The sequence below is a fragment of the Hyperolius riggenbachi genome, chromosome 3 (assembly GCF_040937935.1).
Source record: "Hyperolius riggenbachi isolate aHypRig1 chromosome 3, aHypRig1.pri, whole genome shotgun sequence".
Taxonomy (NCBI): Eukaryota; Metazoa; Chordata; class Amphibia; order Anura; family Hyperoliidae; genus Hyperolius; species Hyperolius riggenbachi.
This window is the reverse complement of record NC_090648.1, coordinates 101,969,316-101,997,142: the sequence shown is the minus strand read 5'-3', so window position 1 is coordinate 101,997,142 and position 27,827 is coordinate 101,969,316. Positions and strand designations below refer to the sequence as shown.

General features: G+C 44.2%; 1 long non-coding RNA gene across 1 annotated transcript; it reads right to left on the bottom strand.

Moving 5' to 3' along the window:
• Positions 1-989: 989 nt before the first annotated feature.
• Positions 990-19,353, bottom strand: LOC137561078 (uncharacterized). Its single transcript, XR_011029868.1, has 2 exons — positions 19,283-19,353; positions 990-1,707 (listed from the first exon to the last, which is right to left on the bottom strand). It is a non-coding gene; the product is annotated as an uncharacterized lncRNA (long non-coding RNA).
• Positions 19,354-27,827: the final 8,474 nt, after the last annotated feature.

Sequence of the window (27,827 nt, the reverse complement as noted above, 5' to 3'; positions counted from 1 at the left end):
AAGGTGTCACTGGAGGTGTGATGAAAGTGTGACTGGAAATGTGATCAAGTAGTAACTGGAGAGGTGATAAAGGAGTGACTGGAGGTGTGATGAATGTTGTGAGCAGAGGTTTGATGCAGGTGTAACTGGAGTTGTGACTGGACTTTTGATAAAAGGTGTGATGAAGGCATGGCTAGAAAAGTGGTAAAGGTGTAACTAAAAGTGTGATTGGAGTCTTGATAAATGGTGTGTTCTGGAGGTGTGGTGAAGACATGTCTGGAAGTGTGATAAAGGTGTCACTAGGTATGTGCTGAAAGTGTGGCTAGATGCATTATGAAGGTGATGAAGGTGTGACTGGAGGCGTGATGAAGAAGTCCCTGGAGGTGTAAACAGAGGTGTGATTAAGGAGTAATTGGAGGTGTGATGAAGAAGTGACTAGAGGTGTGGCCAGAGGTGTGATGAAAAAGTGATTGGAGGTTTAGCCAGAGGTGTGATGAAGAAGTGACTGGAGGTGTAAACAGAGGTGTGATCAAGGAGTGATTGGAGGTGTGATGAAGAAGTGACTGGAGGTGTGGCCAGAGCCCAGAGGTGTGATGAAGAAGTGACTGGAGGTGTGGCCAGAGGTGTGATGAAGAAGTGACTGGAGGTGTGGCCGGAGGTGTGATGAAGAAGTGACTGGAGGTGTGGCCAGTGGTGTGATGAAGAAGTGACTGGAGCTGTGGCCAGAGGTGTGATTAGGAAGTGACTGGAGGTGTGGCCAGAGGTGTGATGAAGAAGTGACTGGAGGTGTGACTTTCCTTGTGATGAAGAAATAACAAGTTGTGATGAATGGTGCAGTGGAGGTATGTATTTTAGCCTAATATATGTGCTCTATAAAATGTCCATCTTTCTCATATCAGAAAGTTGAGTAGTTTGTAATTATAGGTTATTATAATTGTGCCAAGACCAAAATGTCTCCTGGTTAAAGGTCTAATTATAGTATGAGGAGGAATTAAGAAATAGAATCAGAATCAGAATTAGAATCAACTTTATTCGCCAAGTACGGCGGGCACCGTACCCGGAATTTTTTGTGGACAAACGGCAATTGGCATACAACATCAACAAGGTATAGATGGTACAGATACTAGTGCAGGTAATGGTACAGATAATGGCTACACAGATAATGGCTACACAGATATAGTAAATAGCTTCAGCTTCTGTTGATTGTAGTCAATGTTTATTTTTCAAATTAACTTTACTGTTGGATTGACGCTTATACAGTACAAACTTAGCAGTGGAATAAAGTCTATGGCCCTGGTGCGCATGCACACTGTAATTTGCACATGACTCTGAAGCCACAGTCAACCTGGTAACCCTGCATGGTTGTGACAGAGAAACGCAATAATGTCACTTTTTTTAGGAGAGTCGGACAAGAGTGACACGTTAGCAGCTATAAGGGAAAATACAGCTGAACAGCTGCTATGGTTTCTCTTTTAGAGTCTTGGACACACAAGACCCAAAGTCTTTTTGGCACAGAACAGGCCGTGTGGCAGCCAACAGCGTATTTCAGTGTCAACTGTCTCTGGCCCATACTGACCTCCTGAGAGATATTCTGACATATTCAGCCAGTCGCTGCAGTAATGAATTGATTGTCCTGATAACTTGGTTTAATGAGCAGACCTCCTGTAAAGCCTTTCGGCAGCTGGTTTACATCCATGGGAAATGTCCCTCTCAGCGAATGGCCTGTAACTGAAGATGAAAGGAAAATGACCACACGATATGTGCTCCCTTGGAAGATGTTCCGTTTCCACACATAAAAATGCCGACATCACTGCCATTTTACTTTTCTCACAGCTCTGATTTTCTTTTTTTTTTTTAATTTTCTCCTGAGATGGCTGCTTGTGATTTTGTTATATTAAAAAGCCATTAAAGCCATTAAAGTGGAAAATATAAAAATGACTGTATGAACAGAGTGTGTGCATCTCAGATCTTCTTATGGCATTCCTCTACTGTTAAATGTTGTGTTGTCTTTTTTTCTCAGAACTCTGCAGAGCTTGGGAAACTCCTCGTCTTTATCAGAATGGTTTTTATTAAAGGAATCCCGAATGGCAGATGTTTTGTGTTTTGGGCAGTGTGGTTGCGTAATGCCTAGTTTCTCAGCCATAGCTACGTGTACCCCAGGGAGCACTTCTGATGGGTCCTGGAAGTACTTAGGCTTGATGTAGTTAAAGTGGACCTGAACTCAGAACTCCTCTCTGCTCTAAAAGATACGCAACAGCATAATAACCTTATGACACGCCGGCGAACACTTCCGGGTTCGCCATCACCGGCCGACAGGCATGGGAACGCGAGTGATTCTTCGCATTCCCAGCCATAATATCGCCCCCTATGCTGCTATTGCAGCCAATCCTGGCCGCAATAGCAGCATAGGGGGCGATATTATGGCTGGGAACGCGAAGAATCACTCGCGTTCCCATGACTGTCGGCCGGTGACGGCCAAACCGGAAGTGTTCGCCGGTGTGTCGTGGAGCATCGGAGCGGGGCTGCGAGGGCACCGATCGGCTGCAGGGGGCTGAGGGAAGCCCCAGGTAAGTAAATCTCATTTTTTTCCCCTAGACTTAAGGATCACTTTAAAGGGGCACTATGGTGAAAAATTGTAAAATTTAAAATATGTGCAAACCTAAACAGATAAGAAGTACATTTTTTTCAGAGTAAAACGAGCCATAAATTACTTTTCTCCTATGTTGCTGTCACTTACAGTAGGCAGCAGAAATCTGACAGAAGTGACAGGTTTTGGACTAGTCCATCTCTTCATAGGGGATACTCAGCAAGGCTTTTAAAGATATTCTCTAAAAAGGATTTAAACAATGATGCTGGCCAGCTTCCCTGCTCGCTACACAGTTTTTTGGCAGTTGGACAGAGCAACTGCCATTCACTTCACTAAGTGCTTTTTAAAATAAATAACTCCCTGAGAATCCCCAATGAAGAGATGGACTAGTCCAAAACCTGTCGCTTCTGTCAGATTTCTACTATCTACTGTAAGTGACAGCAACATAGCAGAAAAGTAATTTATGCCTCATTTTACTCTGGAAAAGATGTCTTATTTGTATATGTTTGCACATATTTAAAATGTTACAGTTTTTCGCTGTAGTGCCCATTTAAACAAAAGTTTCTACTTCCTAATTCATGGAAGCAGACATATTGTTTACAGCCTGTGCTTTCATATGGGCTTATCTGCTTATCTGCCATAGGCAGTCATGTGACACAGGGGAGGGATCAAATTATAATTAGTGATTACATACAAATGATGGGGAATTACACAGGCTAAACTCTTTAAATACATACAGGGTGCATTTCTGTTTTGTTTTTTCTTGTGCCCTATGCAAGAGTTAAGGTTCACTTTAGTATAATAAACTTAGAGTTTTAGAAAATTCCCATATAAACAACACAAAATTATTTATTTATTTTTTAAAACAATGTTTTTTTTTCATTTGTAACAACATTCATACAGGAAGGTAGATGTAATGAGTTGAACAAATTAGGTACAATACTTGGATATGAAGCGCATTAAAGAGTAACTGTCAGGCTGCAGAAGCTAATTTAAACCTCTATTCTCCTGTGTTAAACAGTTTAGAAGGAAGCTCAAAAGCCATTAGTGAAGATAAACATTTCAGTTACCTTTGATGTGTGCTTATCTTAGTCTGTTATAGACCCATAAAGACGCAAGCCGCAGCTAAACTGCAAAGCATTCTGGGGCCCTCCCCTCGGCTGCTAATGAGACGGTACAGGAGCTTCTAATCAGTCCATCGCGAAACACTGATAAATCTCGGGGCAGAGTTTCACTGCAGGAGTCAGCTATTGTTCCTAGCCACATGGCTCATTAATATTCACTGCACACCGTGTTGTTCAAGAACCAGCTTATCTGTGATCAGAAGCAGGCAGGACATGACGACACATTTGGCTTCACAAACATGGAGCCTGCCCAGGGCCGGATTTGTACCTTTTACCGCCCAAGGCCCACTGTCACCAGCCGCCCCCCCCCCCCCTACTTCACCACCAACATCTCACCTCCAAACTTACACACACTTTTTTCCCCCAAGCAAAAAGTCTTAAAGTGAACATTACACAAAAAATACCTTAAAAGCCAACTGTAACTAGAGGGATAGGGAGGCTGCCATATTTATTTCCTTTTATACAATACCAGTTGCCTGGCAGTCCTGCTGATCCTCTGCCTCTAATACCTTTAGCCATAGCCCCTAAACAAGCATGCAGCACATTGGGTGTTTCTGACATTCTTGTCAGATCTGTGTAAGATTGGCTGCATGCTTGTTTCTGGTGTGATTTAGACACTACTGCAGCCAAATAGATCAGCAGGGCTGCCAGGCAACTGGTATTGTTTAAAAGGAAATAAATATGACAGCCTCCGCATCCCTTTCTTTACAGTTGTCCTTTAAATCGTTCTGGTGTCCACTGTTTCTGCACTGGGACCCTCTGAGCATATTCAGACCCCTCACTGCTGCCTGGGACCATTTTCTTCCTTGCGGCTGCACTCCTGTCTGTGTACAACCATACTGGGTTTATGCAAGTATCATCCGCACATACCCAGTAATACAAAGCCTTTCCTGCAGGTCTGTTTTTGTGCTAACGGGAATGTGAGGACCACACTTGTGCATGCCCAGTACAGTTGCATTTGTGCATGGGATCGCAGGCACGAGAAAATATAAGGTCCCAGGCAGCAATGGGGGGCTGAATATGTTCATGACCCCTCAGTATAGGTAGCTGGATTCTGTCCATGCCTTTAGTATAGGCAGCCAGATGCTGTCCCCCGTGCTCCCTCAGCCCCCCTTAGTATAGGCAGCCAGATGCTGTCCCCCGTGCTCCCTCAGCCCCCCTTAGTATAGGCAGCCAGATGCTGTCCCCCGTGCTCCCTCAGCCCCCCTTAGTATAGGCAGCCAGATGCTGTCCCCCGTGCTCCCTCAGCCCCCCTTAGTATAAGCAGCCAGATGCTGTCCCCCTTGCTCCCCCAGCCCCCCTTAGTATAGGCAGCCAGATGCTGTCCCCGTGCTCCCTCAGCCCCCCTTAGTATAGGCAGCCAGATGCTGTCCCCCGTGCTCCCTCAGCCCCCCTTAGTATAGGCAGCCAGATGCTGTCCCCCGTGCTCCCTCAGCCCCCCTTAGTATAAGCAGCCAGATGCTGTCCCCCGTGCTCCCTCAGCCCCCCTTAGTATAAGCAGCCAGATGCTGTCCCCCTTGCTCCCCCAGCCCCCCTTAGTATAGGCAGCCAGATGCTGTCCCCCGTGCTCCCTCAGCCCCCCTTAGTATAGGCAGCCAGATGCTGTCCCTCTTGCCCCCCAGCTCCCCTTAGTATAAGCAGCCAGATGCTGTCCCCCTTGCTCCCCCAGCCCCCCTATAGTATAGGCAGCCAGATGCTGTCCCCCTTGCTCCCCCAGCCCCCCTTAGTATAAGCAGCCAGATGCTGTCCCCCTTGCTCCCCTAGCCCCCCTATAGTATAGGCAGCCAGATGCTGTCCCCCTTGCTCCCCCTTAGTATAGGCAGCCAGATGCTGTCCCCCTTGCTCCCCCAGCCCCCCTATAGTATAGGCAGCCAGATGCTGTCCCCCTTGCTCCCCCAGCCCCCCTATAGTATAGGCAGCCAGATGCTGTCCCCCTTGCTCCCCCAGCCCCCCTATAGTATAGGCAGCCAGATGCTGTCCCCCTTGCTCCCCCAGCCCCCCTATAGTATAGGCAGCCAGATGCTGTCCCCCTTGCTCCCCCAGCCCCCCTATAGTATAGGCAGCCAGATGCTGTCCCCCTTGCTCCCCCAGCCCCCCTATAGTATAGGCAGCCAGATGCTGCCCCCCTTGCTCCCCCTTAGTATAGGCAGCCAGATGCTGCCCCCCTTGCTCTCCCAGCCCCCCTATAGTATAGGCAGCCAGATGCTGTCCCCCTTGCTCCCCCTTAGTATAAGCAGCCAGATGCTGTCCCCCTTGCTCCCCCTTAGTATAGGCAGCTAGATGCTGTCCCCCTTGCTCCCCCAGCCCCCCTTAGTATAGCCAAATTATGTTTCCCCCCCCCCACCCCCCAGTATTGGCAGCCAGATTCTGTCACCTCCCCCCCCCATTTTTGCATAGGTAGCCTGATGCTGCCCCCACCCCCTCAGTACCGACACTCCTTTACTATAGGTAGTCAAATGCTGTGCCTGCCCCTCCCCCCCCCCCCCCGTACAGGTAGCCAGATGCTGTTCCCCCTTATACCCACCCCCCCAACCTCAGTATAGTTAGCCAGATGATGTCCCACCCTTACCCCCCTTAGTATAGGTGGCCAGAAGCTGTCCCCCCTCCCTTACTATAAGCAGTCAAATGCAGTCCACCTGTAACCCCCTCCCCCTCCGTGTAGGAAGGAAGCCCGATGCTGTCCCCATCACCTCTGATCCCCCCTCCCCCATCCGAGCAGGAGCCAGCCCAGTGCGGATGTCCTCATCCTCTCTTCCACCCTCCGTCACTCACAGAATGGTAGCAGAGTCTCTCACTGAACTTTCAGCGCTGAAGATTAGATTCCTCTGTCCCGCTGTCAGCCTCTGCAGTGCATCTCTCAATCCAGTCAGCGTCTCTCACATGTGACTCACCGACACTTTACCGGGGAGTCACATGATGGGAATCACCAGAAGGAGAGAGGGATGCACTGCAGAGGCTGACACTGACCGTGAGGCAGAGGAATCTTCAGCGCTGAAAGTTCGGTGAGTGACTCTGCTGCAACTCTGCGAGGGGACGGAGGGGGAAGAGAGGATGAGGACAACGGACATCCGCACCGGCTCCTACTCTCCGGGAAGGGGCGGCTGCCGGCTGTGCTGAGCTAAGGTATGCGGCTGCCCGCCCCTAACAGGAAATAGTATAGCGCTGTAACAGGAAGCGCTGCGTAGCAGGGGTGAAGTGGAGGCTGCGGACATGGGGAGCGCACTTCAGGGCTGGTGACAGGTGAAGTCAACCTGTCACCACCCGCCCCTCACCTTCTGGTGGACTCTGGCGCCCTAGGCACCAGCCTTGGGTGCCTTTCCCCAAATCCGGCCCTGAGCCTGCCATGAGCTGTCAGGAGCATCTATCTCTGCATATACTATATACAAATTCTGTGAAATCCAAACGTGGACAGTGAAATGCATATGTAATGTAAGTACAGCCAATCTTTAGCTACTGATATATGTGTTTATTTTCTCTGAGACCCTATACCTAACAGCTCCTCTTTAAGCCTAAATCATTGTAAACATTCATCTGTTCATCTCTTTTAAAGGTCCATGCAGTCCTTCCTGTTCCCCTTACTCTCCCCCCCCCCCCTCCCCTCCCTCTTTCATCTCTGAGAGCATCTTCTAATTATCGAAAACCTTAAGAAATATAGAGTTGACCCAAGGATCCTTGTAGATGGCTCATCAAATACCAGGTATATGTGAAATGTTCCATTATACTTTTGATTTCAATGTCTGAGAAAGATGCAAGAAAAAAAATAGAATTTCAGCTACTTAAAAGCAATAGTAAATGCTTGGAAACTGTTTAGATCACATCCCGCAGCACTTAATTTTTTTCGGTGTGCTGGGAGGGATGTGGGGATTGGGATTTGCATGGCTGTGGCGATCTGTAGGGTTTGTACGTCCTCGCAATAGAATGAGAAGGTAAACCGGCATCAGTGGCGGAGGACGGGCCCAAATGCACCTAGGTAATATTTATATTAATGATACCTATTTATATTAATGATACTGGCACTGGTGAGAAATATGAAGCGTCCACAGGGCGGAGAGTCTAAACCACCACTGGTCTTCACCAGAGCATCACACAAGGGTTGACGGGGTGGATGAACTGGCAGGAAACAGAGTAAAGGACAATGGACTGAACTGGAAGGGACCAGGGTGACAGACTGTAGACAGGAATGGTTTGTAAGGTTGACTGGACAGACTGTGGGCTGGGCTAATGTGGTAGCGTGGCGGCCCTGGTGGGTCAGACTGCGAACTAGACTGGTGAGTCAGACTGATAGGATGGACTGCAGACTGGACTGGCCCCACAGATTGACAGGATAGACTGTAGAATAGACTGGAAAGGCAGACTGACAGCAGACTGGACTGGTGTGGAAGTCTAACAGACTGTGGACTAGACTGGTAAGAGGGGCTGACAGTGACAGGACTGACTGATGGATCTGGCAAGCAGAACAGCATGGAGATATACTTTGGCTTTGTAGAGCAAAGAGCACTGAGCTCTGTTTAGCGAGGGATTCTTGGGTGTACCTCAAGGCTCTGTTCTTGGGCCACTTCTTTTCTCAATCTACACCCGTGGCCTGGGACAACTAATTAACTCTTTTGGCTTCCAGTATCACCTCTATGCGGATGACACCCAAATCTATCTCTCAGCTCCTGACCTGTCCTCACTACTATCCAGAGTCCCCGACTGTCTACGTGCCATTTCTGCATTCATGTCCTCCCGCTTCCTCAAACTCAACATGACTAAAACGGAAATTGTGATTTTTCCACCATTGCTATCTACACCCCCACCAATTGCAACCATAATGGTAGACAACACCCCAATAACCTCAACCACTAAGGCCCGCTGCTTGGGGGTTATACTTGACTCAGAGCTCCCCTTTAAACCTCACATTGCCTCTTTAACCACCACCTGCTATTTCCAGCTCAAAAATATATTCCGTATCCGTCCCTTCCTCACACAAGAGGCCACCAAAATGCTTGTTCATGCCTTAATCATCTCCCGCCTAGACTACTGCAACACCCTGCTCTGTGGCCTACCAAAAAACAGGCTAGCTCCTCTCCAATCCATTCTAAATGCAGCGGCCCGCCTCATTCACCTTTCCACACGCTCTTCCGATGCAGCCCCACTGTGCCGTTCTCTCCAGTGGTTACCCATTACCCAGAGGATCCAGTTCAAACTCCTGACTCTAACATACAAAGCCCTCCACGAGTTGTCTCCTCCATACATCTCCTCACTAATCTCAAGATATTGTCCCTCCCGCAACCTTCGCTCCTCCCAAGAAATTCTCCTGGCCTCTAAGCTGATCACCTCCTCTCATGCTCGCATCCAGGACTTTACACGAGCATCAGCCCTTATCTGGAACTCTCTTCCACAGCCTGTACGTCATGCTCCAAACCTGGACATCTTCAAACGCACTCTTAAAACACACCTTTTCAGACAAGCTTATAACATTCTATAGCCCTTTATTTACTTATTTGTCACAATGTAATCAGAGGCAAAGAATCACTGCCTCATCCATCCTCCACCCCCTTACCTAGTGTGTCCCCCACTACCCATTAGATTGTAAGCTCGCAAGGGCAGGGTCATCCTCCTAATGTTTACTGTTTTTGTAACAATATTTGTGCTGCTTGGAACTCTGCTGTATATTTGTTAGTTGTATCTATGTTCCCCTTGTCGTCTTATTGTGCTTTGTAAAGCGCTGCGGAATATGTTGGCGCTATATAAATAAAAAAATAATAATAATAAAAAATAATAATACAGAAAATAATGCTGGCTATGGTGCCAATGCTGCTGCTCTGCCCTCCGCTGGGCACAGACTATAGAGGTGGTGCCACTTGTATACTCCCTAAGGCATGATAAGATATTTTTGATCTTCAAATCTATTAGGAAATGTAATAAAGTTGAAGACTTCTACCATAATTACCCCAAAGTGACAAAAAGAAACTCCAATGAAATGCAATGGTGGTTAAATATTATACAGTTACCAAAAGTGGTTTAAAATTGGTAAAAAAAAAAAAAAACTCATTTACATATTGCATATGCAAGCAAAATGATGGAGTGCATGACATGGCTGCTTTAAAACAAGCATCCGTCGCTCAAACTACATTGTACACATGTGGCCAACTGCCTGATATCTGTCCAACAGTGGTGTGAGTTGATCCACCAAATGGATCATGCAAACCGCCTGTGATGATTCACTTGTCTAGTCATTTGCCACGTGTACACCTGATTGTCATCCACCAGACCAAAATCAGACGACAATCGGGTAGATTTGTTGGATGTGTGTACAAGCCTCAAGAGGCTCATGGAATGTTAATTTTGGGAGTATAATACAACTTTAATACTGAAAAGGGTTCAACAGAACATATTTTTACATCTTGCCCAGAGTCCCTCTTTAATGATATTTCTTTTGTCTGAGCCCAGTTTGTAAATGTTGTGTTGAAAAGTGTGGCAGGCAGTTCTATGCTATGATTTAATCATGTTCCCAGTGAAGTCCCCCAGGACATGCTCGGCTCTGTACAGACCTCTTGTCATTCACTGAATGCTTTTTTTGGATTCAAACTTCAGTGAAAACATCTCTACTTGTATGTTTTTAGCTACTTTTAGAAACACAAGACTGGTATCAATAAAGAACATTATGAGAAGAAAATTACTATCTATTAGTGATCTATTTTAGAGGGATTCTCACATGTATATTAAAGTAAAAAAAAAAACTTGAAAGGCAAAAATACTTTGAAATGCATCAATATGAAATTATTATTAATTTTATTAGTTGTGTATTTTCCGGTTGCCCAGAGGATCACAACAACACATGTAACCCTTTTATAGCCATAGTGTGCATATTAACTTCTTTCAGGCAATGCACTGTGGTAGCCGGATATTAATTAAAGGAAAAGTAAGCTGTTATTAAATTTAAGTTATTAATTGTTCTAATCAATAAAAACACATTCTGAAATATGAAAACACTAGAAGGTAACATTTATTCAACACAGTACAAAGTCCAATTGGGGACAAGAGAAAACAAAGAGTTCCAGTTAAAAAGTGTTCAATATATCATAGGCTCCGATTGACGTCTTGTCATAAACACTGTATCTACACTGTGATAGCCTAGAAGAGGGTGACCACCACCACACCCTATAAGAATTCACTTACTGGACCAAAAGACCTTCTCTCAAGTCCTGGCATGCATCTCTCAGTGCATGCCAGTGATGGTTGGGTCAAGAGCCATGGTACTGGAGGGAGGAAATAGTGTAGAAGCCCTATAGGAGGATTTACAATGTTTCTGCTAGCTAGTTTTTGGCCAAGATGTGAAAGCCGTTGGACCTAAGACTTGAGAGAAACATGTGTTATGCTGTAGGTTTCTTAGAGGCAATATTCAGCACATAGGGCTCAATTCACTGAGGTCCACCTAGTCTGGAGATCCTGGGGAAACAGCAGCAGCTGTAGATGTATCATGCAGTAAAAGGGCATATAGAGTCCAGAGATTAGAGTTGGAGATGTTAACACCATGATAAGCCCATTCCACTAATGCATGTTAATGGTGGTATTAACATCTCTACAGCTGATCCATGGACATTACAGGCCCATTCATCGTTCAATACATTCATAGCTCCTGTTAGTGTTAAGGCGGGTACACACGACTGATTAATTCAAACGATGGGTCGTAAGACCCGTCTGCAGGGCGGCCGTTCTAGCGACAGTTTCTTGGTTGGTTAAAAGGCATTATAACACGTAGGAGAAAACTGTAATTACATACGGGCCTTAGTGCTTTCTTTGAAGCTAAGTGTAAGCATAGCAAAGTCACATGTAAGAGGTGAGACCTGTCATTCTTGGGGAGGGAGGGGGATCCCCATTGCATGTGCACACTACACAGCTGTGCGCACAACTTTTTTTTTCATTTAAATAGACTAACATCTCACCCCCCAGTAGTGACATTTGTATTTATCTAGGTTGAAGGCGTTATAGACAATTGAAAAGGGATCAAACAGAGCTTGTGTGTATCTGCTACAATTTAGCAGATCTTAATTAGTATAAGTTTGGCTGCTGAAAGACTGTGCTCATGGGAGGAAATGTAATATTTTAATAAATCCATTCCAGAACCTCAGGATCACCTAGATTCTCCAAACCAGTTGAACAATTAGTAAATCTAAGCCTATTTGTAGCAGTAGGGTATTGTACCGTGTTAGCCATCAGTAAAAGATGAAGGTTTTAAATCAGGATGATACCATTTATTGGCTAACTAAAAAGAATAAGAATAAGCGAGCTTTTGGCCTTGCAGCCTTCGTTGGGCTTAAATCCTGTTTGCTTGCAAACTGGTGGTACAGACAGCTTTATACATGCAACATCAAAAGGGAAAACATAGATTTTTTTCAAGCATAAATACATGTCATTAGGATGCCTTAAGTGAAACAGAACATCTAAATGGGGTGGGAGGTTGTTAGCTGAGATAAGAATCCTTGTTTACACCATGCTCACAGACCTGGGAGTTGGACTGACACAGAGGTATCGTAAATTCTGAGTTCACAAGTTTAGCTATATAGGCTGAGAAAGAGTTTAAATATCATCAGCCTCATACCAATATAAAAAGTTCTTGTCCTTATTCAAGTCTTTGTCCACTGCTTTGAACCAATTTATAAATTTTATTTCTGCTATTAATCAATCATTTGACGTTTTGAAGCCACCCTTCAGGGCAGTGACATGAAGATCATACATGCTGTGTCCATTGGAACAAAAGTGTGTAGCAACAGGGAGTTCAAAGGGGTGGAGGAATTTTGCTCTGGGTACTTAATCCCTGGGGTTACATTAGATGTAAACTGGGCAATCTTTGGGATTAAGGATACAAAAGAAGCAGAAGGTGGTCCTGAGCAAAAACTATTGGTAGATTTGGGGGTAATCTTAGCTAGGAAGCTTATTATTAAAAAATGGAAAAATCTGGAACCACTCTCCCTTGGAGAATGGAAAAGGAATATTATAGCATTTCTGGATAGGAGAAGATAATGTGACTGAAAGGTCTGATGCTACTTGTTGGATTGTTATGAAACAGATTTGGGAGGAGAGTATTGTCTGACTTCCGTATACCTGTTTGTTTTTGTAAGGAGGAGGAGAGGACCTAGAAGTGTCAGAGTTCTTGGGGGGGGGGGGGAGTATATGGAGGATGTATGAGGTATGTATGGGGTGTGGTAGGTGGGATGTCTGAGTAAACAGTAATCTGTCATTACTTTGTATTGTTTTATTATATTTCTAATATTTTCTAATTCAAATAAGATTACTAAATAAAAGATATGGCAAACCATGATGCAACTATCTACCCAACAAGGGGAAGGTGCTGATGAAGCCAATTTCTGGTTGGGATATGGCGTATTATCGCTGCTGAGGGTTTTAAAAAAAAAAGAAACCAACAGGGAGTTCATATTTGGTATCATTAATAGTGTGCCTGTGTCCATTCATACGTTTGTGCAGAGTTTGTCCAGTTTCTCCCATGTACATAACATTGGGGCATTTAGTACACATGATCAGATATACCAGATTGGTACTGGCCCAGAACGTAACACCACAGGAGCGACAGGCCATCAGATCCCTGAAGGAGAATAAGGACATTATTATTAAACCAGCGGATAAAGGTGGTGCCATAGTCATAATGAACACCAGTGACTACAACCAGGAGGCACAAAGACAATTATCCAACACCACTCACTATGGCAAATTACAGGGGGACCCCACAAAAGGCTACAGGATGGCACTCAAAAGAATGGTTAACAGAGTGCCTGCAAACATCAGACAACATGTAAGGACCCTTATCCCTGAAGAGCCTAGAACAGCCTACTTTTACATGCTTCCCAAGATCCACAAAGAGGGAAACCCAGGCAGGCCCATAATCTCAGGGATTGGAACTCTTACAGAGAACATCTCAGGGTGGCTGGAAAACATCTTGAAACCTCTTGTCTGTAAAAGACCCAGCTACATACAGGATACCACCCACCTCCTAAACAAACTGACAGCCATTGGCCCGGTACCTGAGGGAACCATACTGGCCACGATGGACGTGGAGTCCCTTTACACGAACATCCCCCATGATGATGGTATTGCAGCCTGTCGTAAATATCTTCAGGGTCAGGGCATACCTGTAAAGCCTATTGCTGGACTGATCAAATTCATTCTCACTTATAATTATTTCACTTTTGGACAGGACCTCTATTTACAGCAGATGGGTGTGGCAATGGGTTCACGATTTGCACCACAGTATGCAAATCTCTTCATGGCCAAACGCGAAGAGGAATACCTCAATACATGTCGCATAAAACCCATGGCCTACTTCCGCTTCATTTTAATCATCTGGTCCACAAGTGAGGATGATCTTCTCCAGTTCCACAGGAACTTCAATGCCTTCCATCCTACAATCAAATTGAAACTTACCTACTCTCACACAGAGATTAACTTTCTGGACACCATCACCATATACATCAGGGGTAACAATCTACAAACCTCTGTGCATCGCAAACCTACAGACCGTCCCACATACCTTAGATATGACAGTTTTCATCCCAAGCACATTAAGAACTTTATAATTTACAGCCAAGCTATAAGGTACAACCGGATTTGTTCTGACAGGATGGACAGAGACAAGCACCTGGATCGTCTAAAGAACACTTTCATTAAACAAGGTTACAGTCCTCCTATGGCTGAGGCCCAAATCAGGAAAACCAACATCATCCCCAGGACTGAACTCCTGAAATATAAGCAAAACCAGAAAGTGGACCGTGTCCCTTTGGTTGTCACCTACAACCCACACCTGGAAATGTTCAGGAGGATACACATTTTACACAAGGATCACAGACTGAGAAAGATATTCCCTAAACCTCCCCTCTTGTCATATCAGCAACCACACAATCTAAAACAGATGATTGTCAGGCGTTCTTTGAATAGGATCTATTAATAGAAGAAACAAAATGTATAAATTGGTTCAAAGCAGTGGACAAAGGCTTGAATAAGGACAAGAACTTTTTATATTGGTATGAGGCTGATGATATTTAAACTCTTTCTCAGCCTTCCTCGTGCCAGTCCAACTCCCAGGTCTGGGAGCATGGTGTAAACAAGGATTCTTATCTCAGCTAACAACCTCCCACCCCATTTAGATGTTCTGTTTCACTTAAGGCATCTTAATGACGTATTTATGCTTGAAAAAAAACTATGTTTTCCCTTTTGATGCTGCATGTATAAAGCTGTCTGTACCATAAGCCTGCAAGCAAACAGGATTTAAGCCAGACAAAGGCTGCAAGGCCGAACGCTTGCTTATTCTTATTCTTTTTAGTTAGCCAATAAATGGTATCCTCCTGATTTAAAACTTCTTCTAAGCCTATTTGTGAAGATTGCTTCTGAGAACTGAAGAGCATAACACAGGCTCCACCCAATAGTCTAGTTTTATGTCCAGAGGTGGATATGGAGGTGCAGAAGTGAAAAGTGAATATGGTGGTCCCAAGTGTGAAGATTGCTTCTGAGAACTGAAGAGTATAACACAAGCTCCACCCAATAGTCTAGTTTTATGTCCAGAGGTGGATATGTAGGTGCAGAAGTGAATATGGCGGTCTGAAGTGTGGATATGGTGGTCTGGAAGTAAACATTGTTGTCCGAAGTGAATATGGCTGTCCAGAAACGGATATGGTGGTCCAGAACTGGATGTGGTGGTCCAGAAATGGATATGGTGGTTAAGAGCTGGATATGGTGGTCCAGAACTGGATGTGGTGGTCCAGAAATGGATATGGTGGTCCAGAACTGAATATGGCAGTTTTATGTCCAGAGGTGGATTTGGAGGTGCAGAAGTAAGTATGGTGGTCCCGGGTGTGGATATGGTGGTCTGGAAGTGAATATGGTTGTCAGAAGTGAATATGGTTGTCCAGAAGTGCATATGGTGATCCGAAAGTGGATATGGTGGTTCAAGAGTTGATTTTATTGTCCAGAAGTCAATATGGTGGTTCTAGAAGTTGATTTAGTAGTCCAGAAGTGGATATGGTAATTCATTACTAACCCTAATTCTTTCAAGATTTAGGTCCACTATTGTGAGCACTCATTTTTCTGTTATTAGTGCGCACCTGTTATCAGGCCCTTGATGTGTTTGATGTGGTGCAGCAGCCAAGCCCAAAGTTTGCTTTCCAAGATGAAACTCTGTTCACACAAGATCAGTCTGCTAAACTACAGTATACAATTTTGATCGCTGAGATACAGAGTTAACTTTTTGGGATATAATATGTGAAATAGCTCAAAGATTGGGAAAAATGGTCAAATGGGATGTACCATTATCCATAAATTAATGATAAGTTATAATATCAGATCCCATGCATCCTGCCAATAATAAGAATGTATTGACAAGAAAAGATGAGGATTGGCTATTGGGTGCATGAGAAATTACAAACAGCTTTATTTCATATCAAAATATCAATAAAAACCAACAAAACCAAACATCCCCCTAAATATCATAGAAAAACTATTAAAATAAATAGCTCAGGCCCCCCGGACCCCCACCTAGAGAAAAAATGAGGCTGCATTCCTCAAAAATGAGTCCCACTTTTGCAGGCTAGTGAACCAAGTAACCACAAGGTGAAGCATACAGGACAGTATTGTTCCTCAGATGGACTCCAAGGTAAAACTGAGAAGCACATGAATATACAACATGGCACTTGACGGAGATGTATAAGAAGCATATATCAACACCAATTCTCAAACGTGGAACAGATGTGTAAATTCCTTATATGTTGAATGAAGTAGGCCACACAGATGCACAGCTATGAGCCTGTCAAGCAGGAGGATTAGTACGCAGTGACGTCACATATAATCTCAAGCAGCAATTGATAAGCGTAAAGCGGCATCAGCTCCTAAACAGGCATGCATATTCCTTTGTATGTTGGAAAGGGGTGGGATCAGCCACACCAGTATGAAGCTGCAAACTTATCAAGCGCAGATGTTGGTCAGCAATGGCATCGTATGTATTGACAAACAGCAGCAGGTAGAGTCACGATCTGATGTCTTAGGATATCCCCCAATCGCAGGGAAAGTCACGGCAGTGAATACTTGATGCAAAGCAGAGCAATAGATGGAAGCGCTTGACACAGATTGTAGCAAACCAAGTGCGTCAATGTAGGTCACAGTGCCAGACAGCTAAGCATGTGCAACATGGCAGTCCATAGTTACCATCCTGAGGCTGAGATCGAATGGAGCCTGCAAAGAGTTCAGTGGATCCTGCAAGAGGTTTTCAGTGGCTCCAGGGGTAATACCGGGGAGAGCTGAGAGCTGTCTAATGGCCTGACATGTTTCGCCGCCTCTCGCGGCTTTTTCAAAGGCAGACAGCAGAGTGTACAATATGCACGCCATAACGGCGTATTTAAACACCACCACATGAGTCCCAGACACGCCTACCCCCGCCCGCGTCACTGCCCATGTCCGCCAATGCGCGACAGGGACGTGCCGAGCGCCACAAGACACGCCCCCCGAAAACTCTAGTTTCAAGAGTTTTTTTTAACTTTGAGGGGAAAAAAATTGCATAGATAAAAGCGTGTATAATAAGTTAATAAGACATCCCCAGCATATTTCCCATAGCTTAAGAACAGAATGTAATGGATGTCTCTATGTTTTCTGTAACATGATTGTTGTGTGTGTCCTCAGGTGACCTCATCAGCATTACTGCTAGCTGGTGGTTAGTAGCTCTCCATCAGTGAGATGATCTACAGGTGTCTCTCTCAATATCTCAATCATGCAGACAAAAACATACTTCCAGCTCCTGTCTTCTGTAGATATGCTTTAGTGACTCTAATTTGTCCATGGAGGACCTGAGGCCCTCTTATCAATCAATGCTTGTCAAGGGACACCATCACACGCGCTATGCACTTCTGTAGCAACATGTCTTCAAGGAAGGGAAGGATGGGTTGTCTTTCTCACTCAGACTTTAGCAGGTGTGATATATGGTTTCATCCACAGCAGGGCCATTTTTACGGGTAGGCGAGGAGGGTGTCTGCCTGGGATGCACATCAAGAGGGGGGCAAAGATTGGGAGTGGGGAGCAGCGAGCACATACAGCCGCAGGGAGGGGGGCCAGACTCCCCCCTCCTGCACCTCGGGCCCCCTTCAGTGCTCCCCCTCCAGAAATTAGCACAGCGGACGCCGCGGGCAGGGAACACGGACTCACCTCTTCTGAGTTCCATGCGATGCAGCTGCACGTGCCTCCGGTCTTCTCTGTCTCCAGCACCGCTCACTCTACTTTCACTATCACTAATCAGGAAGTAGAGTGAGCGGAGCTGGAGACCATCGGTACATGGAGCTCCATCATCACATGGAACCCAGAAGAGGCTACCTATACTGGGGGCACCTATACTTGGATACCTATACTGGGAGCACCTATACCTGGCTACCTATGCTGGGGGCACCTATACCTGGATACCTATACTGGGAGCTACTATACCTCGCTACCTATACTGGGGGCACCTATACCTGGCTAACTATAGTGGATGGGGAGGCTACATCTGACTACCTAAAACAGCCTTTCTCAACCTTTTTACCCTGGAGGAACCCTGCAAATAACTTTTGAATCTCAAGGAACCCCTGCAAACAATTTTTTAATCTCGAGGAACCCCTGCATTTATTTTTCTGGAGGCATGGTCTTTAAAAGTAGGGGAGGCTTTTAATTTCCCTTACTCCTATTACACTTCCACTCATTATACTGTGCTCATTATTATTCTGACCCCAATTTAGTGCTTCTTTTTACCGTACTCCCTATTATAATGTGCTCTATTATACTTCCTCCACGATGGGGGAAAATGCCAAGGAACCCCTGCAGAGTCCTCAAGGAACCCTGGGGTTCCAGGGAACCCTGGTTGAGTAAGCCTGACCTAAAACATCTCTGGCTAACCAATGCTGGGAGCTGCAAAATGCCGGATCGCAAACAGTGTACTTGAGCCTACGGGAAGGGCAATTTTTACACCCTCACTCTGGTAGCAATATAGCCTAGAACTGCCTGGTTCCACAGTTCAGACAGAAGTAAAGCAGAGTACCAACAGGTAAGGATTCAGGCCGTGGTGATTACTTTTAAGATACTTAGCAGAACTCCAGTGCCCAAATTACAGTATTTTTTGGACTATAAGACTCACTTTTTCTCCCCCAAATGTTGGAGGAAAAAGTCACTGCGTCTTATAGTCCAAATGCAGGGAGTTCCTGAGTTGTGAACGCCAGCCAATACGAACTTCCAACCCTCTGAAATTTCGCGGGCTCCCTGTACTGTGCCCATGGAGAGGAGGACACAGGGGGAAAAATGGAGGACACAGGGGGACACAAAGGGACATAGAGGAGGACACAAGTGGGACACAAAGGGGCATAAAGGAGGACACAAGGAGGACAGAGGAGGAAACAAGGGGGAAAGAGGAGGACATGGAGACACAAGAGGTACAAGAGGGCATGAGGTACAAAGGTAGCATAATCCACAAGATGACCCTTCACCATGGATGCACCAGGTTTAGTATATATTTTTTTCCCCTGGTTTTTGTCTTCTAAACCTAGGTGCGTCTTATGGTCAGGAGTATCTTATAGTCCAAAAAATACGGTACCTTCCTGGCGTTGCCATAGCCACAATTTCTACGGTGGCCTATGGGCGGCACCAAAATTATCAGTTATGACCTGCATCTAAATGAACTGATCCAACTGAACTTGTTTTAACAGATATTATAACTGACCGATATTATAACATATACCGAATATGTGAACTTGTATTTTTGGCACTACCACTCCAGTGTATGATCTGGCATTGTATTACTACCTGTATTGTGTTGTATATCTTAATGTGTATTAATTGTACTGTTGTACATATTGCAAAGTACATTTGCAGCAGGCCTGTCATGCATCTTCTGAATAGTGATGAGCAAAAATATGTTAATTTGTGTTTCAGAAACTTTAGAATTTCACAAAAATAAATGTGGGCATACACGTCCTGTGCCCGCGCCGCCACTTACCGATGCTCCGGTCCCCGCTTCCACTTCACTTCTGGAATTTCCGACTTCAAAGAGAACCCGAGGTGGGATTTTATTATGCTAGTGGGGCACAGAGGCTGGTCCCTCTGAGTGCGCTCCTGGTGATGTTAGCGGGAGCGAGGACACAGCTGCGCAGGTGCAGTGGTTTTCCGATTTTAAAGTTGGAAATTCCAGAAGTGAACTGGAGGCGGGGACCGAGCATTGGACGTCTGCGGGGGACCATTAGAAGCCCCAGTTAAGTTCAGGTCTTTTTCCCCCTACTCCCCTACAGTAGTCTAGTCCTTTAACCATTTGTGCCGCCTGGATGTGATGCTCACGTCCAGGCAGATGCTGCTGTAAGGGTGCGCGTGATCGTGCACGCGATCGTGCGTACGCACGCACATGCATGTGGTGCCCCCCATTAGCCCAGAGATCAATGAATGGGAATATAATTCCCATTAATTTATCTAAGTCTCCGCTAGAAAGACCGACGGCTTCTTTTCAGAAACTGCCGTCTTTCTGAAAAAAAAAGTTTCCCATCCTACTAGTACATCCTGGAAGCGAGATCTCGTTTCTAGGACTAAAAAAGAGAAACTGCTCACTGTTACTGTTGTGGCCAAATAGTAATACTACATCTACATACACTTTTTAATGAAATAAACCCATATTATTACATTTAAAATTAACTGTTTACCTTTCACACCAAACATTACCAAAATAAAATTTTTAATGAAAAAAAAGAAATTACAATTAAAAAAAAACATAAATAGTTACCTAAGGGTCTTAACTTTTTATATATGCATGTGAAGAGGGTATATTACGAACATATTTTTAATTATAAGCTTGTAAATAGTGATGGACGCAAATCTGAAAAAAATGCACCTTTATTTCCAAATAAAATATTGGCGCCATACATTGTACTAGGGACATAATTGAAATGGTGAAATAACCAGGAAAAATGGGCAAATAAAATACATAGGTTTTAATTATGGCAGCATGTATTATTTTAAAGCTATAACGACTGAAACTGAGAAATAATGGTTTTTTTTTGCATTATTTTCTTAATATTCCTGTGAAAATGCATTTAGATAAAATGTACCACCCAAAGAAAGCCTAATTTGTGGCAGAAAAAACAAGATATAGAATATTCATTGTGATAATTAGTAATAAAGTTATTGGCGAATGAATGGGAGGTGAAAATTGCTCTGATGCATAAGGTGAAAAATCCCTGCGGGCTGAAATGGTAAAGTAAACCAGAGAACATGAAAACTAAAGATTTCATACCCGGGGCTTCCTCCTGCCCCATAAATACTTCTGAGTTCCACGCTGTCCTCCCGAGTGCCGCCGTTCAGCCGTGATCAACCCCGGTAACTTGCTCAGTCACGTCAGTCCGAGTCTACTGTGTTTTTATCTCAGCTTCTCTGAGCTATTCCACTTACTTGGTTGAACTCAGTCCTTTTTTCTGAAGAGCTTAAAGTGTAACTGAAATCTTACACAGGACAGAAGGAAAACATAGAGAAATACACGCTGTATGTATTTAGAGAGTTTAGCCTGTCTAATTATCTCTCATCTGTGAATAATCACATCTATAATTTGATCTCTCATCTGTGTCAGCTCAGGAAACTCGTCTGCCACAGCAGTGCACCTCATTCATAAACACAGGATGTTAACAATATGTCTGCTTCAGTATTTGTATCAGATGTAACAAATAAATGTTTTTCTTTAAAAGAGAGGTCCAAGCTCATAAAAAAAAAATCAAAATCCACTTACCTGGGGCTTCCTCCAGCCCCTGGCAGCCGTCCTGTGCCCTCGCCGCAGCTCCGCTCACTGCAGGTGTCCTCCGCTGCAGGTGTCCTTCCGGGTCGGCTTCTTGTGCACTCCACAGCGCAGGTCAGGTGGTCTGGCTGACGTCATCAGGTCTCTACTGCACAGGCGCAGAACTACTGTTTCTACGCAGTACATACCTGATGACGTCACGTACACCACATGACCTGCGCCGTGGAGTGCACAAGAAGCTGACCCGGAAGCCGACCTGGCGAGGTCGCCTTCTGCAGTGGAGGACACCTGCAGTGAGCGGAGTTGCGGCGAGGGTACATGATGGCTGCCGGGGGCTGGGGGAAGCCCCAGGTAAGTGGATTTTGATTTTTTTATTAGCCTAGATGTATCCTTTAAAGCTTATTAAGCTGTTGTGTATCTTTTATAGCAGAGAGGAAGTCCTGAGTTCAGGTCCGCTTTAAACAGCCAAGAAACAGTGAGAGACAGCTTATGATAAGGTTCTACTGCAGGAAAGTTTAACTGGACATTAGCTTTGCTTTGCTGTGCAGTGTGAAATATAGAGGGCCGATTCACAAAGTGGTACTAACCTAGTTAGCATGCCTAAAGACTTTGGGCATGCAAACTAGGGTGCTAACTAGGTAAGCACGCTCAAAGCAATTACTGTTCGCGCGTTACGTGGTGTGCCGAAATCGTCACGCGGTGCTCCGAAAACATTGCGCGGTAGGACATTAACGTCGCACTGTTCACTAATTTGCGTGAACGATGCAATGTTAATGCTGCACCCCGCGATGATTTAGGCGCACCGCGCAATGATTTTGTTGCACCACGCAGAGCGCGCAAACTTTTGCGCACAGGCACTTTATGCTAGGTACACACCATACAATTTTCTGTTAGATTTACCTGCCAGATAGATTTTTTCCAACACGTTGGAAAAAAAAAATCTATCTGGCTGGTAAATCTACCAGGAAATCTAACAGAAAATTGTATGGTATGTACCTAGCATTAGGCGTGCTAACACTTAGCACCGCTTTGTGAATCAAGCCCTGAGTGTGGATTCTAAACTGCATCTGTGATAGTCTGATGCAATGTTATAAATAAATGTATAGGAGAGGGAGATCGGCACTGCTATTAAAACCTTTAATCCAGAGTGTTGTATGCAGATAATCCAACATGCAGTAAACATGCAATCCAACATGCCTAGGCATCTGTGCCCAGCACCCACCGCCAATGCACCACTCTCTGAAACTATGGTATGTTTTCATCACTTGTTTCCTCAAGATTGACATGATGTGTCACATTTGTAGTGTATGTTTACTGCGTGCTGGATTGTCTGCATACAACACTCTGGATTAAAGGTTTTAATAGCAGTGCCGATCTCGCTCTCCTCTACTTTGTTACAATATTATACTGTCTTGCCAGCATCAGAGCACGCTTATGACACCAGAGTGACAAGGAGAGAGCATAAGTTGCAGCTTCCCCCCAGCTTTCAGCGTTTACTGTAGTGCCGATTCTTTGCTTCTTTGGGGACATTATAAATAAATGTACATAACGGAAAATAAAAATATGAGATTCTTTTTTCTGCTACTAATGTTCTATTTGTTATCTGTACTACACATACAATTCATTATTTCATAGGTTTATTTTCGCTTCAGATTTGCCTAAAGTTCTGGTGTACTGATATAAAGATAATTTGTTTGTCAGATACATAGTTATGCCATCATACATCCACAGGTAGCAATCCATTCCTTTTTTTCTGCTTGATGAAAGAAGGGGCCCCCTGCTGGCCATTGCCGAGTACTTAGCAGGTGTGACATTAGCAGCGATTATGTAGTTTCTCCACTCTTTCTGTATACGTCAGAACTAAGTAGACAGTGAGCCTGCCAAAGAGTGATTATGATGTCAGTAAACAATTTCAAATTGGTCACAGACTAGTTTTACGGTATGAAGTAAAACCGTCTTTGTTTACTTCTGTCTGCTTTCGGCAATTTTTTTCTGTTAACTTGTTTAAACATAATTTCTTCTAGTCTTCCTTTTATTCTTCTCTTCAGTCACATGCCTTAATTTTTCTAATATTTTAATTTCAGCAGCACCTGACGAAGCAATCCAAACACCTTGCTGCAGCACCGCAAACACTGACGACAACCACCCCACCACAAATCTGCGCTGACAATGCGACACCTCAACTGGGCACTGGGCTTGCAACACCCCCAGCCACCGCCACAATAGGAATAAGGGAGCCACGGCTCAACACATCTTTAAACCTCCCAATAGGTATCGCTATTGGTCCATTGATTGGAACAATGACAATTCTCTTGAGGAAGTTTCCCATTGGTCAGATTAAATGGGTTGTACTGGGAGCAAATTTAAAAAATGCTTTATGTCAGAACTTCATCGATGTTCCCATTGAGGCTATACCTCAGCAGGAAGGATTCCCATTGGTCAGTGCATGGACAGTTAGGAAACCCTTGATAAGTCATTCATATCCTGGCATGAGAGAGATAATCAGATCCCAGGAGAGATAATTCGCTGAGATAACAGATAAGGGGCTTGATTTACAAAATGGTGCTAACTTTAGCACTGGCCCTTAGCACGTCTAAACTCAGTTGAAATGTGAGAAGTAGTGATCGTGCGCAAAGTACCGCACGCAAAGTTTTGCGCGCGCACTGCACAGAGCGCAGGGCGCTCCGCGCGAAGTGCCCACTAAAGCCTATGGGACTTAGCGCGCGCATAGGACTTTGCGCGCGCAAAACTTTGCGCGCGGTGCTTAGCGCACGATCTGATTGAGAAAACTGGTGCTAACCTACTTAGCACCCTGGTTAGCGCGCCTTAAGACTTTAGACGTGCTAAGTAGGTTAGCACCTCTTAGTAAATCAAGCCCAAGGGGGTTGATTCACAAAGGTTACTTATTTTTCACAATGAACTGTAAGCAGTCCTAATGTCTGAGATAAACAAATAAGAAGGGATATTTCATGAAATAAATAGATAGCTAGAGAGCTAAACTATGAGTTATGTCAAATAAGGAGAGCTAAACTATTATTTAAGTAAGGTAAGGAGAGCTAAACCATGAGTTATGTCAATTAAGGAGAGCTAAACCATGATTTAAAGTGTAACTGTCAGGCATAAAGTCAAAAATCTATTTTTTATTTTTATCTGGTAAACAAGTAATAAGGATGCTAATCAGGCAATCCAAAAATTAAAATCTTTATTACTGTTCTTGTTTATAAATGATAATTCCCCAGTTTACCCGACTCTTATTTGGTACGTTGCAGCACAAAGGAAGTTGCAGGGCATGCTGGGTTGTCCTTTTTTGCACATTAGTTAAGGTTGAGGGGAAATAAAGAAGCAAAAAAAAACAACCCAGCATGTCCTGCAACTTCCTTTTTGCGGCAACGTACCAAATAAGAGTCAGGTAAACTGGGGAATGATCATTTATCAACAATAAAAGTAATAGTGATTTTAACTTTTGGATTGCCTGGTTAGCATCCTTATTACTTGTTTACCAGATAAAAATAAAGAATTGATTTTTGATTTTATGCCCGACAGTTACACTTTAAGTTAGATAAGGAGAGCTAAACCATGAGTTAAGTTAGATAAGGAGAGGTAAATCATGAGTTAAGTCATTTAAGCAGAGATAAATTGTGAGTTAATAAATAAGGGAAGATAATTTAACAGAAAAGCTTTGTGAATCAGGCCCATGAGCCCTTATTCAATTCACGTTTTCTCCTTATTTTTCTCCTAGGAGATATTTTCACATCCTGACAATAAAAAGCCTTTTAAACTCCCAGCAAGCAAGAAAATACACAAAATAATTTTGATAGTACTGTTTTTAATACTTTTGGTACTTTTTCAATTGTGAAACGCTGAAAAGTAATTTAAAAGATGAAAAATGATCATCTAGAATTTTCTCCTAGTTTTCTCCTAGGTGATATTTTCGTAACTTGTAAATAATTTGCCTTTTAAACCACCACCAAGCAAACAAATATTCAACTTAATTCTGATAGCACTTTTTTCACATACTTTTTGGTATTTTTTCAATTGCAAAGTGTAGAAAAATTATTTTAGATCCAAGATGAAAATGTATCTCCTAGGAGAAAACTTAGGAGAAAAAAATGAATTGCATATGGGCCCGGGAGAGATAATTTATGATCTAAGGCAGATGAGGAATTCATTGTGGATTAAGACAGATGAAAGGAGATAATCAATGAGATAGGTCAGATAAGTAATTCACACATTTTTGTAAAGGCTCGTACACAAGTGCAACTTTTCCGCCCAACTATCGTTTAGTCATGTCTGTTGGACGATAGGTTAGGCGTGTGTACAACTGGCAAAAGACAAGCAACTTACAAGAGGTGTTTTGCCTGATCCAAACGGCAGATCAACTGACCAACTATCGTGCAGGATGGCCACGTGTGTACAAGTTGTTTGAACTACTCGTATTTTGAATGCAGACATGTTGGTGGGTGCGCAATATTTATATATTTAAATGAGTTGACTGTTTAGTTGGTCAGTGCATGTGTACGTACTGGTCGTGCAAACAACAAGACGTGCAGTTCGTCATGTTGGTCGTGCTTTAACCTCCTTGGCGGTTTATTTTTTCTGCAAAAATTGCAGAAATCCATTTTTTTTGAATTTTTTTTTTATGTTTCATGTAAAGCTACCAGAGTGGTAGCTACATGAAACTCCACTAGAGGGCGCATGTGTCCCTCTAGTTCGATCGTCGCCGGCAACAATAGCAAACAGGGGAAAGCGTATATAACGCGCTCCCCTGTTTGGCTTCTCCTGTCGCCATGGCGACGATCGGAATGACGTCATGGACGTCAGCCGACGTCCTGACGTCAGACGTCTCCGATCCAGCCCATAGCGCTGCCCGGAACTCATTGGTCCGGGCAGCGCAGGGCTCTGGCGGGAGGGCCTCTTGCGCCGCTGCGTGCGGGCGATCGCCGCTGAGCGGCGGCGATCAAGCTGTATGCGCGGCTATCAAAGTGCTAGCTGCGCGTACAGCACTTTACAGTGTGAAAATCCCTCTTTGCAGTTTCCGCTACTCCCCACCGCGATCCTGGCTTTTAATCGCCAGTTTTAGGCAGTGTTTACAAACAAAAAACATGGCCGCTAATCAGGAAGTGATGTTTGTGTGTGTGTATATATATATATATATATATATATATATATATCATATTACAGTATACTACAAGTTTTTATTACATACTGAATTATCTGCACTCCTGTCAGGGATTCTCACAGTTTCTCAGCATGGCCAGCTCCCTCCCTTCTCAGACAAGTTGAAACAGTGAGCAGAGACCTGTCTGTGAGGGATACACAAAGCGCACACATAGAACTTGTAGGGGGCAAGCATAACTTCTCCCTTTCACAGCAGAGACCGCTCCTTCCTCTCTGGGTCGACAAAGCTTGAAAGAGGAAAGAAGATTACCGTAGATCTATTACAGAGACAGTGCAACTATAAAAAGGCTGCAGTAATCCAGACCACATTAGAACAGGTATAGGAAGTTATAGGATAGAAGAAATAAGCATGAAAATTTTGTTACAGAGTCGCTTTAAGTTGCATCTTTAATCAAAAGGCGCTCCTTCCTCACACCACTAAAATCCTGTTCATATGCTTTCTCTGTGTCAGTGTGATCCTTCTCTGGGCACTCTGGTTTCCTCTCACACTTTAATAATATGCTGGTATTTCAATATTATTAGATCTTACTTGTAGAATTTACATTTGCTTCAGGAAGAGCATAACATGTTAATACAAGGTTTCCTCAGAGCTGACATTTCTTACGCTGTCTTGTGAGAGAAACTTCACCTGCTTGTAGCATACATGGAGAATCTTTAAGCTAAATCAATACAAACAGATATACCAATTTAGCTACACGAGCCCTGCAGCTGGCAAAACAATCCGTAATCTGGTGAAGGATCAGCCCTCATCTTCCACCTCTATCCCAAATAAACGTTATCAACGCGAGCCATCGTGTCACCGGGTACATCAAGCTAGCAGGCCTGTAAGGCTCCCTCACACAAGGCTCTCTCTTTATTCATTCACTTCACAGACTCGGGCCGTTGCTTAGTCTATGGCTGTGTGCTGGAGCCTACACCCTCACCTAGGGAACGGATGGCTGGAATTCAATAGCAGAGGTGCTATTAACACAATCTGTCAATCGTGCTGGTCTGGCATTCCTGGGAGTTTCCACCTTTTGTCGAGAGATAGTTGCTTGAGGCATCCTCCACTGACTCAGTCATGGCTATATAGGCTGCAATATAGGACAGCTTTCTGGGCCTGGTGGCATTCTGGGTCAAAGTAACACCTCTTAAACATGGTACGGTTCAGCAACACTTTAAGCAAATGACTCATATGGTATAACTAAAGGAC